An 11,073-nucleotide genomic window follows, 5' to 3' on the forward strand; every position below is an offset into this window, starting at 1 on the left:
AGACACAATTAAACTAGCATGCTACAACATGCAATTTACCAAATATGTAACGGGCATGTGACAACATACAAGGCAAGCATGCAACAACATGCGGGGATGGTCTTAAACCAAAATGGACGACTCTCGAATAGGTCCAAATCAGTGGCCAAAATGCTATGGAAATGAGGATAGAAACGCATACAAACATGGATGCCAATTGGCCTAACACTTAAGCATAGTGAAGCAACTCTTAAGCACACTTAAAAGAGGATAAACAATGGACATGTGACATACATTGTAAGTTATGAAATCATGTTGGAAAAGGTGCCAAACCAACTAAACAAAGCAAGTAAAGCATGTAACAAAGCCCAAAATTTGAAATTAGCCAAGAGACTCAAACCAAGGCTACATGAGGCAAGCCCCAAAGGGCCAAGGGGATCTAAAACAGTCCCCAGGCAGGTCTAAACAAGACCGAAAACACACTTAGACAGCGCCTAAATGGCCTAAGCATGGGGGCATACGCAATGGCACATTCATGAGGCATAAAGCACAAACACTTTAAAGCATTAAAGGAGCGATAAGTGCAAGTATTCAAGCATACTATATGGATTGAAATAACATTACAAATGATGCCAAACCACTGAAATGATCCAAGTAGATCATGCTAGAGGATCCAACACTCAAAGCCTACAAGCTAGATTACATGGTAGCCATACAAAGCAAGTCATGGACGACCAAAATCAAACCTCAAGCATACCAAAACATGGATAAAAACTTCTTGAAGTTGAGCCAAAATCATGCTAGAAAGACATGTTACAACATGGTGCATGTTAGGCTATTTCATGGAATTATAAGACAAGTATACAAAGCATCATGGTATGTCTAAACCAAGTCAAAACAATGCTATATCATGGCAAGACAACCACAAATACCAGCTAAGACATGGCTAGCATGAACTTAACAAAGGTGCTCACATATGAGGCGAATATGACAAGTATTGAAGACAACAAGGAGATGAGATGGCCCTCTCCTTCTTAGGACCTTAAAACACCATCTCCACATTTCAATGGTGGGAAGGCCAATACAAGATGGTCCCGGAGCTCACAAAAAGGGCACAAAAATGAGGCCAAACAAGGCCTAAGAGGGGGTAAACAATCCCAAACACCAAAGTGATCTTAAACAAATATTTCAAACACTTAAAAATAGAAATTTTATCAGTTGTAAGTTAAGCTTAAAAACAGATGCAAGATAGGCTAAGGGCTTAAGCAAGAAAGGGGTATCTAAAGGTAAGAAGCTCACCCTTGTAGAACCTCTTCAAGAACAAAGCTCCAGCAGGTTTTCTAAGTTTAAACCAACCCAAGAACACTGAAATCAACCTCCTAGTACCTCAGCAACCAAGGATGGTGTTCTAATGTGTGTTTGTGTACAATAGTAAGACAATTTTACACTTTTGGACACAAAACAAAGCTAAAACAAGAAGAATAGATACAACACTATATCTATCCTCTCAAGAACCAAATTTCTGAACCCTGGAGGAAGGAGGAGGGGCTCCCTCTTTATAGAGGTTCAAATTCTAAAGCTTCCAAGAGAAGCTAAACAAGAGGCAAATCCCTCCATACACGTGTATAGAGGGGGTTAATTGTGGGTGCCAGCTGGCAAAAAATATCTACATTAAGCAGATGAATAGGGTTTGGCCAGCAAAAAGGCCGATCGACTAACACAATGGCCGACCGACTAAATATAGTGTCGATCGGCCAACACTCTTGGCCGATGGAAAGAAAGAGGGGCCGATGGCTTCAAGCCTTGGCCTGTAGTGTGTAGGGATGGCCAACAAGCCACTTTCTTTCTTTAGAAGCAAAAACACAAGTGTTTGGTCCGCAACCAAGCACGAAACAATCAAGTTGAGAGGTCTTGAGGCAAGGCGTGTAGCTAAGACCTCCGAGAACTTAGAACGAACACGAACATCGATGATCACTGAGTGTTCAAACGATGACGTCCAAGTCTTGAGGACGGTCAAAAATGGGGTGTCTACAGCACCAAAAAGAGGCCCGCCAAGGCTGAACCCTCCGAGTGTACCAAGACAAAAAAGCAGAGGTCGAACTCAGCAGCCACCGCGAGTTCTCTTAAATTGGATGACCCGTGGGCCCCCTCTATCACAATTGAGGATAAGCCAGTCGGAGTCGGTGACAACACCTCTGATATTGAGGTCAGCGTCGCCCTCTCCACTGCGCTGCTCCTTCCCAATGACCTCAGCCGAATGGCCGAGGTCAACGAATATGAAAATTTCACTTTGATGGTGCAGCATTCCGTATAGATAAATCCCTAACACTTGGCACTCTTCATTCTCTATTTTCATACTTAATGATTTTACTAACTCTATTCCTTGCATTTCTTCTAGGCAATCCAGCATGCCCACTCCTTTGCAATGTAAGTAGAGGTAATGAAGAAGGAGTTGGTCCACAAGACCAAAGAGACTGCTGGTTTGCTCAAGACCATAAATAAAGCCGAGGCCAAGATGAAAACATTGATAGTCAGGCCAAGGTAGCCAAACAAGCCTAAGACGAGGCTGAGGAAAAGCCGGGGGCTGCTGAGGCTGTCATTGAGATCCTTAAGTCCGAGAAGAAAGAGGCCGAGGAAAAAATGATCGAAGCCCAAGCCGAACGTCGAGATGCCCTGGCCACCAAAGCTGCTGAGATCAAAATGGCAGACGAGAAGGCCTACACTGTGGGGGCAACCGACGTCCACGAGGACTGCAAAAAACAAGTTAGAGAGGCATGCAACAAAGGGTTACACCCGTGGTTGGATGGCTGCTCTAAAGGAGTTGGTTGTACCCGAGGACTCTCCTCTCAAAGACGTAGGCCGACTTGTGCTGCTGTTTCCTCCCGCTTCAAGCTAATTCAAGGCTAAGGCTAAGAAGGAAGTAGAAGAAGAAGGAGAGGAAGCCGAAGATGAAGAGGCTGAGGTGGTTATTGCTGAAGATCCTGCAGGGGCCAAGTCCCCAACTCTGAATGAGCAAGTCCTAAACTTGACTCAGGATGAAGAGGACAAGATCTCAAAAGGTGCCTTTGCCCAGAAGACAACATCCGAGGTGCCAATCGCCGAGAAGAGCATTGATCAGACTCTACGAGAGATCGACGCTGAGCTCGAGGCTGAGAAGGCTGCCGAAAATATTCCCTAGTTGTCTTCTGGGGCCGAGACATAGCTTGCCATTGACGCCGAGTAGTCTTGCTATAAGCTTTTTCTTTGTACTTAGTACTTTTTCTAAACAATGCTTTTAGTTTTCATATTTGGCCGACGCGCCACTTTTGTAATCTGAACACGTAATCCCTTTGTAGGACGAAGTGCCTTTTTTCTTCTTTGAGTGCAAGTACAACTTCTTCTTTTAAGTGTTTGTATGTTTGTCTTTTTTACTGTCTTGTATGATTCCATACTTAGAATAATTTGCATGTCTTCAAAAGTGCACCCTATCTGTGTGATCTTCTTGTGTAAAAAATACCTTCAAACATAATTTCCAACTTGTTTATCTCGGCCTTGTTTTAACACTTAAAAAACATTGTAAGAAAGTTTTCACAAGTATTTATCTAAAACTTGCCACTTCACTTTCAATTATCAAGACTTCTATCTTCAATTATCTCAAAGCTGGGTAATCTGGTCATCTCGACAACCAGGAATGTACTTCTTTGTAATATTACCTCGGCGTATCTTTAACTTGTAAATTTTTCTAAAATTTCAACAAGTGTTTAAGCCAACTCTAGCTTGTGAATTCCAACTCCCAAGCATTATTCTCTAGCTCTCTGCCCCCTAATGTGAACTTAAGTTTAACTTAGGTTCTCATTAAGCATGTGGCTATGACCTCGTTGCCGAAGTTATGTTCAAATAGAAACTAGCCGAGGTTCTCAACCTTGGTTTCTTTGTTAACCTTATTGAAATGTACTTTGTTTCAATCTGTGTCTGACTCTTCCGATATGGCAAGTCCAGGTTAATTCAACTTAGTTCAACTTCATTATATGCAAGTGTCATTCAACTCTGCCATATAATGAGTCTAAGTTACTCGTCATGTTTCTCTTAGAAACATTGCCAACTTAGTTCAACTCTATTATATGCAAGTATAATTCAACTCTGCCATATAATTAAGTCTAAGTTATTCGTTATGTTTCAATCAGAAACATCGCCAACTTAGTTCAACTCTATTATATGCAAGTATAATTCAACTCTGCCATATAATAAGTCTAAGTTATTCGTCATGTTTTAATCAGAAACATCACCAAGGGACTGGGCAATCATTTTACACAAGTGTGAAATTAAAAATCGAGCTAAAATTTTATTATTTACTTCGGCTAACAACAAAAAGCTTTAAAAAATGCAAATCTAATGAAAGAAAAACTTCAGGTTGCAAGTGTTCTAGGGTCTTGGCAACTCTTTGCCTTCACTGTCTTCAAGCCGATATGTCCCATTACCCAGGACTGAGATGATTCTGTATGGTCCCTCCCAATTTGGGCCAAGCTTGCCTTCTTTGGGATCTTTCTTGTTGCCGACAACCTTTCTCAAGACGAGGTCCCCGATTTGAAACTCTCGTGGGTTAACCTTTTTATTGTAAGCCCTAGCAAGTTGCTGTTGGTATGCCCCCAACTGAATTGCTGCTTTCTCCCTTATTTCTTCTAACAAATCCAGGTCTCGGGCCAAGAAAGGCTCATTGGTCCCATTTTCTACACCCTAGGTTCTAATCCCTAGGATGCCGACCTCGAGTGGAATAATTGCTTATGTGCCATAAGCCATGGCGAATGGGGACTCCCCAGTTGATCTTCTTGACGTAGTCCGATATGCCCAGAGTACATTGGGCAACTCATCCACCCACTTTCCCTTTGCTGCTTCCAGTCTTTTCTTGATCCCATCCAAGATAACCTTATTGGATGCGTCTGCTTGACCATTACTCTAAGGGAAGCTTGGAGTAGAGTAATAGTTCTTAATTTTGTGCTTTGCACAGAAGCTCTTTATTAGTTTACTGTCAAACTGCGTACCATTGTCTGCTATTATCGCCCTTAGGATCCCAAACCTAGTGATGATGTTCTTCCATATGAAGTTCTTTACATCAATGTCCCGAATCTTAGCAAGGGGTTCAGCTTCTACCCACTTGGTGAAGTAATCTGTTGTTACCAGCAGGAATTTCCTTTGTCCAGTCGCTTAAGGCAGTTGTCCAATAAGATCCATGCCCCATTGGGCAAATGGCCAAGGGCTGGATACTGGGTTCAAATCCACAGTTGGTTGGTGTATCAAAGGTGCAAACCTTTGACACTTTTCACACTTTTGACATAAGCTTCAGCATCTTTCTGCATATAGGGCCACCAGTACCCCTCGGTAATGTCCCGATGAGCAAGTGACCTACCCCCAGCGTGGCATCCATATACTCCTTTGTATATTTCATACAGGAAGTCTTCAACTTGTAAAGGATGTACACAACTCAAAAGGGGACCGATAAAAGATCTTCTGTAGAGCTGTCCTTCTGTTGTTAGACTGAATCTTGTCGACTTCAGTTTGATCTTGCGTGCTTCTTTACGATCATCTGGTAGTTTTCCATCTCTACAGAACACTATTATCGCATCCATCCAACTTGGTCCTATCTCCACACATATTGCCTCGTACTCTGTGTTCAGTGGTTCTACACTTGGACCTGACAAATAGTCAACCATTATTGTCCTTGCCACTCCCTATTTTATTGCACTAACCAGGTTGGCCAAGGCATCAGCATGGCTGTTGTCATCTTGGCTAACTTGTTATACTTGGGAATTTTGGAATAATGCTATCAGTCTGCCCACCTCCTTTACATAGGCCACCATCATTTCATCTCCGGCTGCGTATTCGCCCGTTGTCTGGTTGACGATAAGCTGGGAGTCACAGAAGACCATTACCTCGTCGGCTTCTATTGCTATTGCCAACTTTAATCCGCGATCAGTGCTTCATACTCTTCTTCGTTGTTTGAGGCCTTAAACCCCAAATGAATGGATTGTTCTAGCACCTGCCCATCAGACGATACTAGTACTACTCCTGCCCCTGCTCCTTATCGGTTTGAACTTCCATCAACAAATAGGCGGAAAGAGTCGCCGATGTAAATACTGCAGGGCCTGAGTTTCTTTTCTTTCCTCTGTTTTGCTATCCCCAGCTGGGTTTCTCTATGTTCACCTGGATATCGTATACCTCGGCTTAACGGAGCTTGATGTATGATGGCGCCTGGTGTGAAGTCGGCCAAAACTTGGCCTTTGATTGCTGTTCTGGGTCTGAATTCCAGGTCATATTGGCCCAACACCACTGCTCATCTGGTTATCCTACCTGTCAGATCTCCTTGCTGCAACAGGGACTTCAAAGGATGCTCAGTTAATACCACAGTCTTGTGGGCCTGAAAGTAATGATTCAGTTTCTTTGAGGCCATTACTAGAGCCAGTGTCAGTTTCTTCATGTAGTAAACTACCCTCTGTTATCCCTTTTCTTCTCTGATTACCACTGCACTTACTGCATGCTCTGAAACCGCCAAGTATAAGAACAGTTCCTCTCCAGGTATTGGATTTAAGAGAGCTGGAGCGGTGGTCAAGTATTTTTTCAAGTCGGCCAAGGCGACTTCACATTTTTCTGTCCATAAGAAGTCTGTGACCTTCTTTACTAAACTAAAGAAAGGTTTGCATTTGTCAGAACTTCTACTTATGAACCTATTCAGGGCTGTAGCCCTTTTAGTCAACATCTACACTTGTTTGCCAATGTTGGGCTCTTCAAGTCCAAGATGGCCATGATCTGATCCGGGCTTGCCTCAATGCCTTTTCTGGTAACCAAGTATCCCGGGAACTTTCTTGACCGAACTCCAAATGCGCACTTTGACGCATTGAGTCGGAGCCGAAATATTTTTAGGATATCAAAGACTACTTTCAGATCGGCCAGATGATCCTCGGGTTCCTTGGTCTTCACGACCATGTCATTAATGTATACCTCCACTTTTTTGCCTATTAGATGTCTGAACATCTTTGTTACCAATCTCTAGTAGGTTGCTCTTGCATTTTCAACCTGAAAGACATTACTCTATAGCAATAAAGCCCTTTTGGGGTGATAAATGCAGTCTTCTTCTCATCTTAGGGGTACATGGCTATCTGATGGTATCCCCTGTATGCGTCTAGGAAACTCATCCTTCCTTGTCCTGAGGTGGCATCCACTAATTGGTCAATTTTGGAGAGTGAGAAATTGTCCTCTGGGCAAGTCTTGTTTAGGCTGGTGAAGTCCACACGGACCCTCCACTTTCCATTCTTCTTATTCACGACAACTGTGTTTGATAACCATGTTGGGTAGTTTACCTCTCGAATGGCTATGCCCTCTAGAAGTTTATCGACTTCCTCTTCTACTACCTCAACATGCATCAACGTAGGCCTTCTTGCTTGTTGGATGATAGGTTTAGCCGACCTGTCCACATTTAGTCTATGTCAAATGACCATGGGATCAATGCCAGGCATCTCGTATGGTGTCCAGGAAAACACCTCAAGGTTTGCTCTCAAGAATGCTTCTAATTCCTTTTCCTCTTCCTCGGCCAAGCCTGAGCCGAGGAGGAAGAAGCACTCTTCATCCCCTTGCTGGACTAAGATCTTCTTTAGGGCTTCCACACTTTTCTCAGCTGGTTCTTTGCCGACGTCCTTAAAGACCTCCCTGTCTTCATCCTCAATCTCTACTGTTTCTGCTTCTCGTATGTTGCAGGTGGATTTCATTGCTGTTATGGAGCAATTCTTTGCCTGCACCTGATCCCCTTTGACCTTCTCAATTCCATGCTCTGTTAGGAACCGCAACAACTGGTGCAATGTTGAGGGGACTACTCCCATTGCATGCACCCATGGCCTTCCAAGGATAACATTGTAAGGGAAGGGGGTGTCAATTATTGTGAACTCTGTGTTGACCTTCTTGGTGCCAGCTTGCACCTCCAAACTTACGGCTCCCAGGGGCCACGTCGGCATTCCATTGAACCCGACCATTGGACCATTGGATTGTTCCAGATCATCTTGGTGAAGGCCAAGCTCCTTGTAACACCTAACATACATGATGTCACAAGAGCTGCCCGAGTCGATCAGAATTCGCTTTACCTGGCACTCTCCGATCTGGAGGGATATTACCAAGGTATCGTTGTGTGGATACTGCACCATCTCTAGATCATCCTCAGTAAAGGACACCATTGGTCCCTGGCACTCGTCTTCCCTTGGTCTCTTCTGTCGGACTTGATACACATGTTGTAAGTGTTTTACCTTTTGAGTTTTACCATGTATCTCATTCTCATTGACCTTCGAGTGAATCACATTGATCACTCGAGGTCCATCTGCTTGCGGTTATGGTGCTGGAGGAGGTGGTGTTGCTGGTGCTTGAGAGAGTCTCGCTTGCTCTTCCCTTGTTCTAGCCTCATTCACCGGGTCCCTTAGATGACCTTGTCTTACCAGGTCTTCTAGATGTGCTTTTAGGGCTCTGCACCCTTGAGTTAGATGTCCGTCCTCATTGTGGTAGGCACAACGCTTCCCCTGACTCCTCTCCATAAATTCACCAGGAATCTTCTCTAGTGCTCTATAAAAGGGCTGATTCCAGATTCTTTCCAAGACTTTGTAAACCGGAATTCGGAATACGGTTGTGACTGCCTGTGTAGCCCTCAATCTTGTCTCTTGCTTATTGTATCCATTATTACCTCGGCTTCGCTTCGGCGAGTCGTTTCTCTTTTCTTGTTTGGACGCCATTGTCCTTGGTGTGTCCTCCTCGACTCTCGCATACTTCTCTATCCTGGCCATTAGTTCCTCCATCCTTTTTAGTAGTGTCTTTTCCAGTGACTTTCAAAGCGGACAATTATCATGCAGGCCATTCTTAAAAGACACGACCGCCACCTCTTGGTTGCATCTTGGCATTCGGTTGAATACCTCATAATATCTTTCAGCATAGGCCTGAGGCTCTCATCCTCACCAATTCTCAGAGCCATCAGGGAGTACACCCTCAATGACTGTAGTTTGTTTCTCACAAACCTGGCCACGAACATCTTGGCCAGGCCCTCCCAGCTTTTCACAGTTCTTTTCGGCAACTTGTGAAACTAGTCTGATTCGATTTCCCCAAAGGACGAGGGGAACACTTTGCAGAGTAACGACTCGTTCCCAGTGTATAGTGCCATTGAGTTCAGGTACAAGCCGACGTGAAAGTTAGGGTCGGACTTTCCATTGTATATCTGTAATCTCGGCATGTGGAACCTCTTTAGGGCCTCAAATTTGTCCAATTCCACCGAGAGTGGCGTTCTCGGCTTGACAAGAGAGGTTACCTCAGCATCTTGTTGTTACTTCTGGAGGTAATCCCGCAAATCCTCCTTGGTCCGTCCAAGAGCTCGGCTATCAACGGATTTTAGCCTTTTTGGTGCGCTACTTCCAGCGTCATTATGAGTCCTCTTGGATCTCCCCCCATTAGTCGTATCGAAACAAAGCTCCCTCTCTTGAACATGGCAATGTTCTTTGGTACGATGTGTTTTCCGAGACTCTCCTCTTATCAACTTTCCTAGTCCGATCTCCCTTGAAGGCCGGTGAGAATGTTCCTTTGTCCTGTCATGCCGAAGGATTGTAGGAACTGTCTTCTGTTCCCCTGTCTAGGCATCTTTTTTGGCCGCTGGAACCGGCATATCTTGTAACGGAAACGGTGCTTGCATGACATTGTTCTGTATCATGAAATTGATGACCGATTGTAGGTCTGCCAAAGTGTTCGCCATTCCCTCTATCTTGTCATCCCTCCCCAGGCATCTATCCTTCTACACTTGGAGGTCGTTCTCGTTATAATACCCGCATCAGTCTGCCTTCTTTGGCACGTCGCCCTCCTGGCCAACGTCTTTCTCTCTGAGATTCTGATCACGAGTTTTCCCGTTACAATTATCCTCCTCTACGTTAGGGTCAATGTGTTTACCACTTCCAGTGGGGATGTCATCCCCAATCTTCTCTTTCTGTCAATCATTAGCCATCTATTCTCCTTTCTTTCCCATAGACGGCGCCAAATTGTGTGTGTTGATTTTTTACCACACTGCCAAACAGGTACTCAACTGGAGAACATCGGCAGAATAGATGAAGCCCGAATGACCTGTCACAAAAAGATAAGACTCCGACGGTGGTTGGGCCACCGGGGGGCACTCCGACGATCAAGTCAGTACTCAATTATCTCTCAAAGATAGAATATAGTGCTTTAACTCACTAGCCAGAATACAACAAGCGTAACTTAGACCCACGAAGTTGCCTTACTTTTGTAGCCAACACTGACCTGATCCTCGTAGAAGCCTTGCTTCAATGGACTCTGGCTCAATGTTTATCCAGGACGCTCAAACAGATAGAGATAAACTCCCTAGGAGCCTTATCCTTATCCAGGATGAAGTCTTCCATCATTCTAGGGCTCTTATCCATTATCCGTTCATCTCGGATTTCGGTATCTTCGCAGGTAACCTCGGCCTAGCCGAGATCACTTCGGCGTCAAGACTAGGACACGTGACACCTCGGCTGGCACTTTGGTGCCACCTTGGCCACGTGTTATTACTCAAAAAATATATCCCCACATATATCAAGAAAAAGAAAAAAAAAAAAAAAAAAAAGAGGTGTTGATGAATATATATCAATATATATATATATAGGAGGTGTTGATGATGAAGAAATTAAAAAGAGGTTTTGAAGGTGTTAATGAATATATATCTTTGATTGAAAAAAAAAATGTTGATTTCAGATTTCCATAGCAGAATGGTATTGTGATGTTATTGCAATGTTTTCTAGTAAGTATAGGAGGTGTTGATGGATATGTAGAAATGGAGTAGATAGAGATATAGTAGAGAGAGAAAAAAAATGGCATTTTTTGTAAATTTGATGTTGTGCAAGGGGTATTTTCGTCTTCAAAATGAACCTACTCTCCACATAGGCGAGTGGTTCTCACGTTCCGTCATGTTAGATAGAAAAGCTAACGGTGCACTTTGGTCAGTCAACCACATGGGGTTTATGTGGTGATATTCGAATGTTAAGAGGGTAAATCACACCCGGCCTAAACCGTAGGGGGTAAAGTGAAGTTACTCCTTTTTTATATTCTTCT

This window comes from Camellia sinensis, chromosome 8, assembly GCF_055761805.1.
Source record: "Camellia sinensis isolate YWXY chromosome 8, ASM5576180v1, whole genome shotgun sequence".
NCBI classification, from domain to species: domain Eukaryota; kingdom Viridiplantae; phylum Streptophyta; class Magnoliopsida; order Ericales; family Theaceae; genus Camellia; species Camellia sinensis.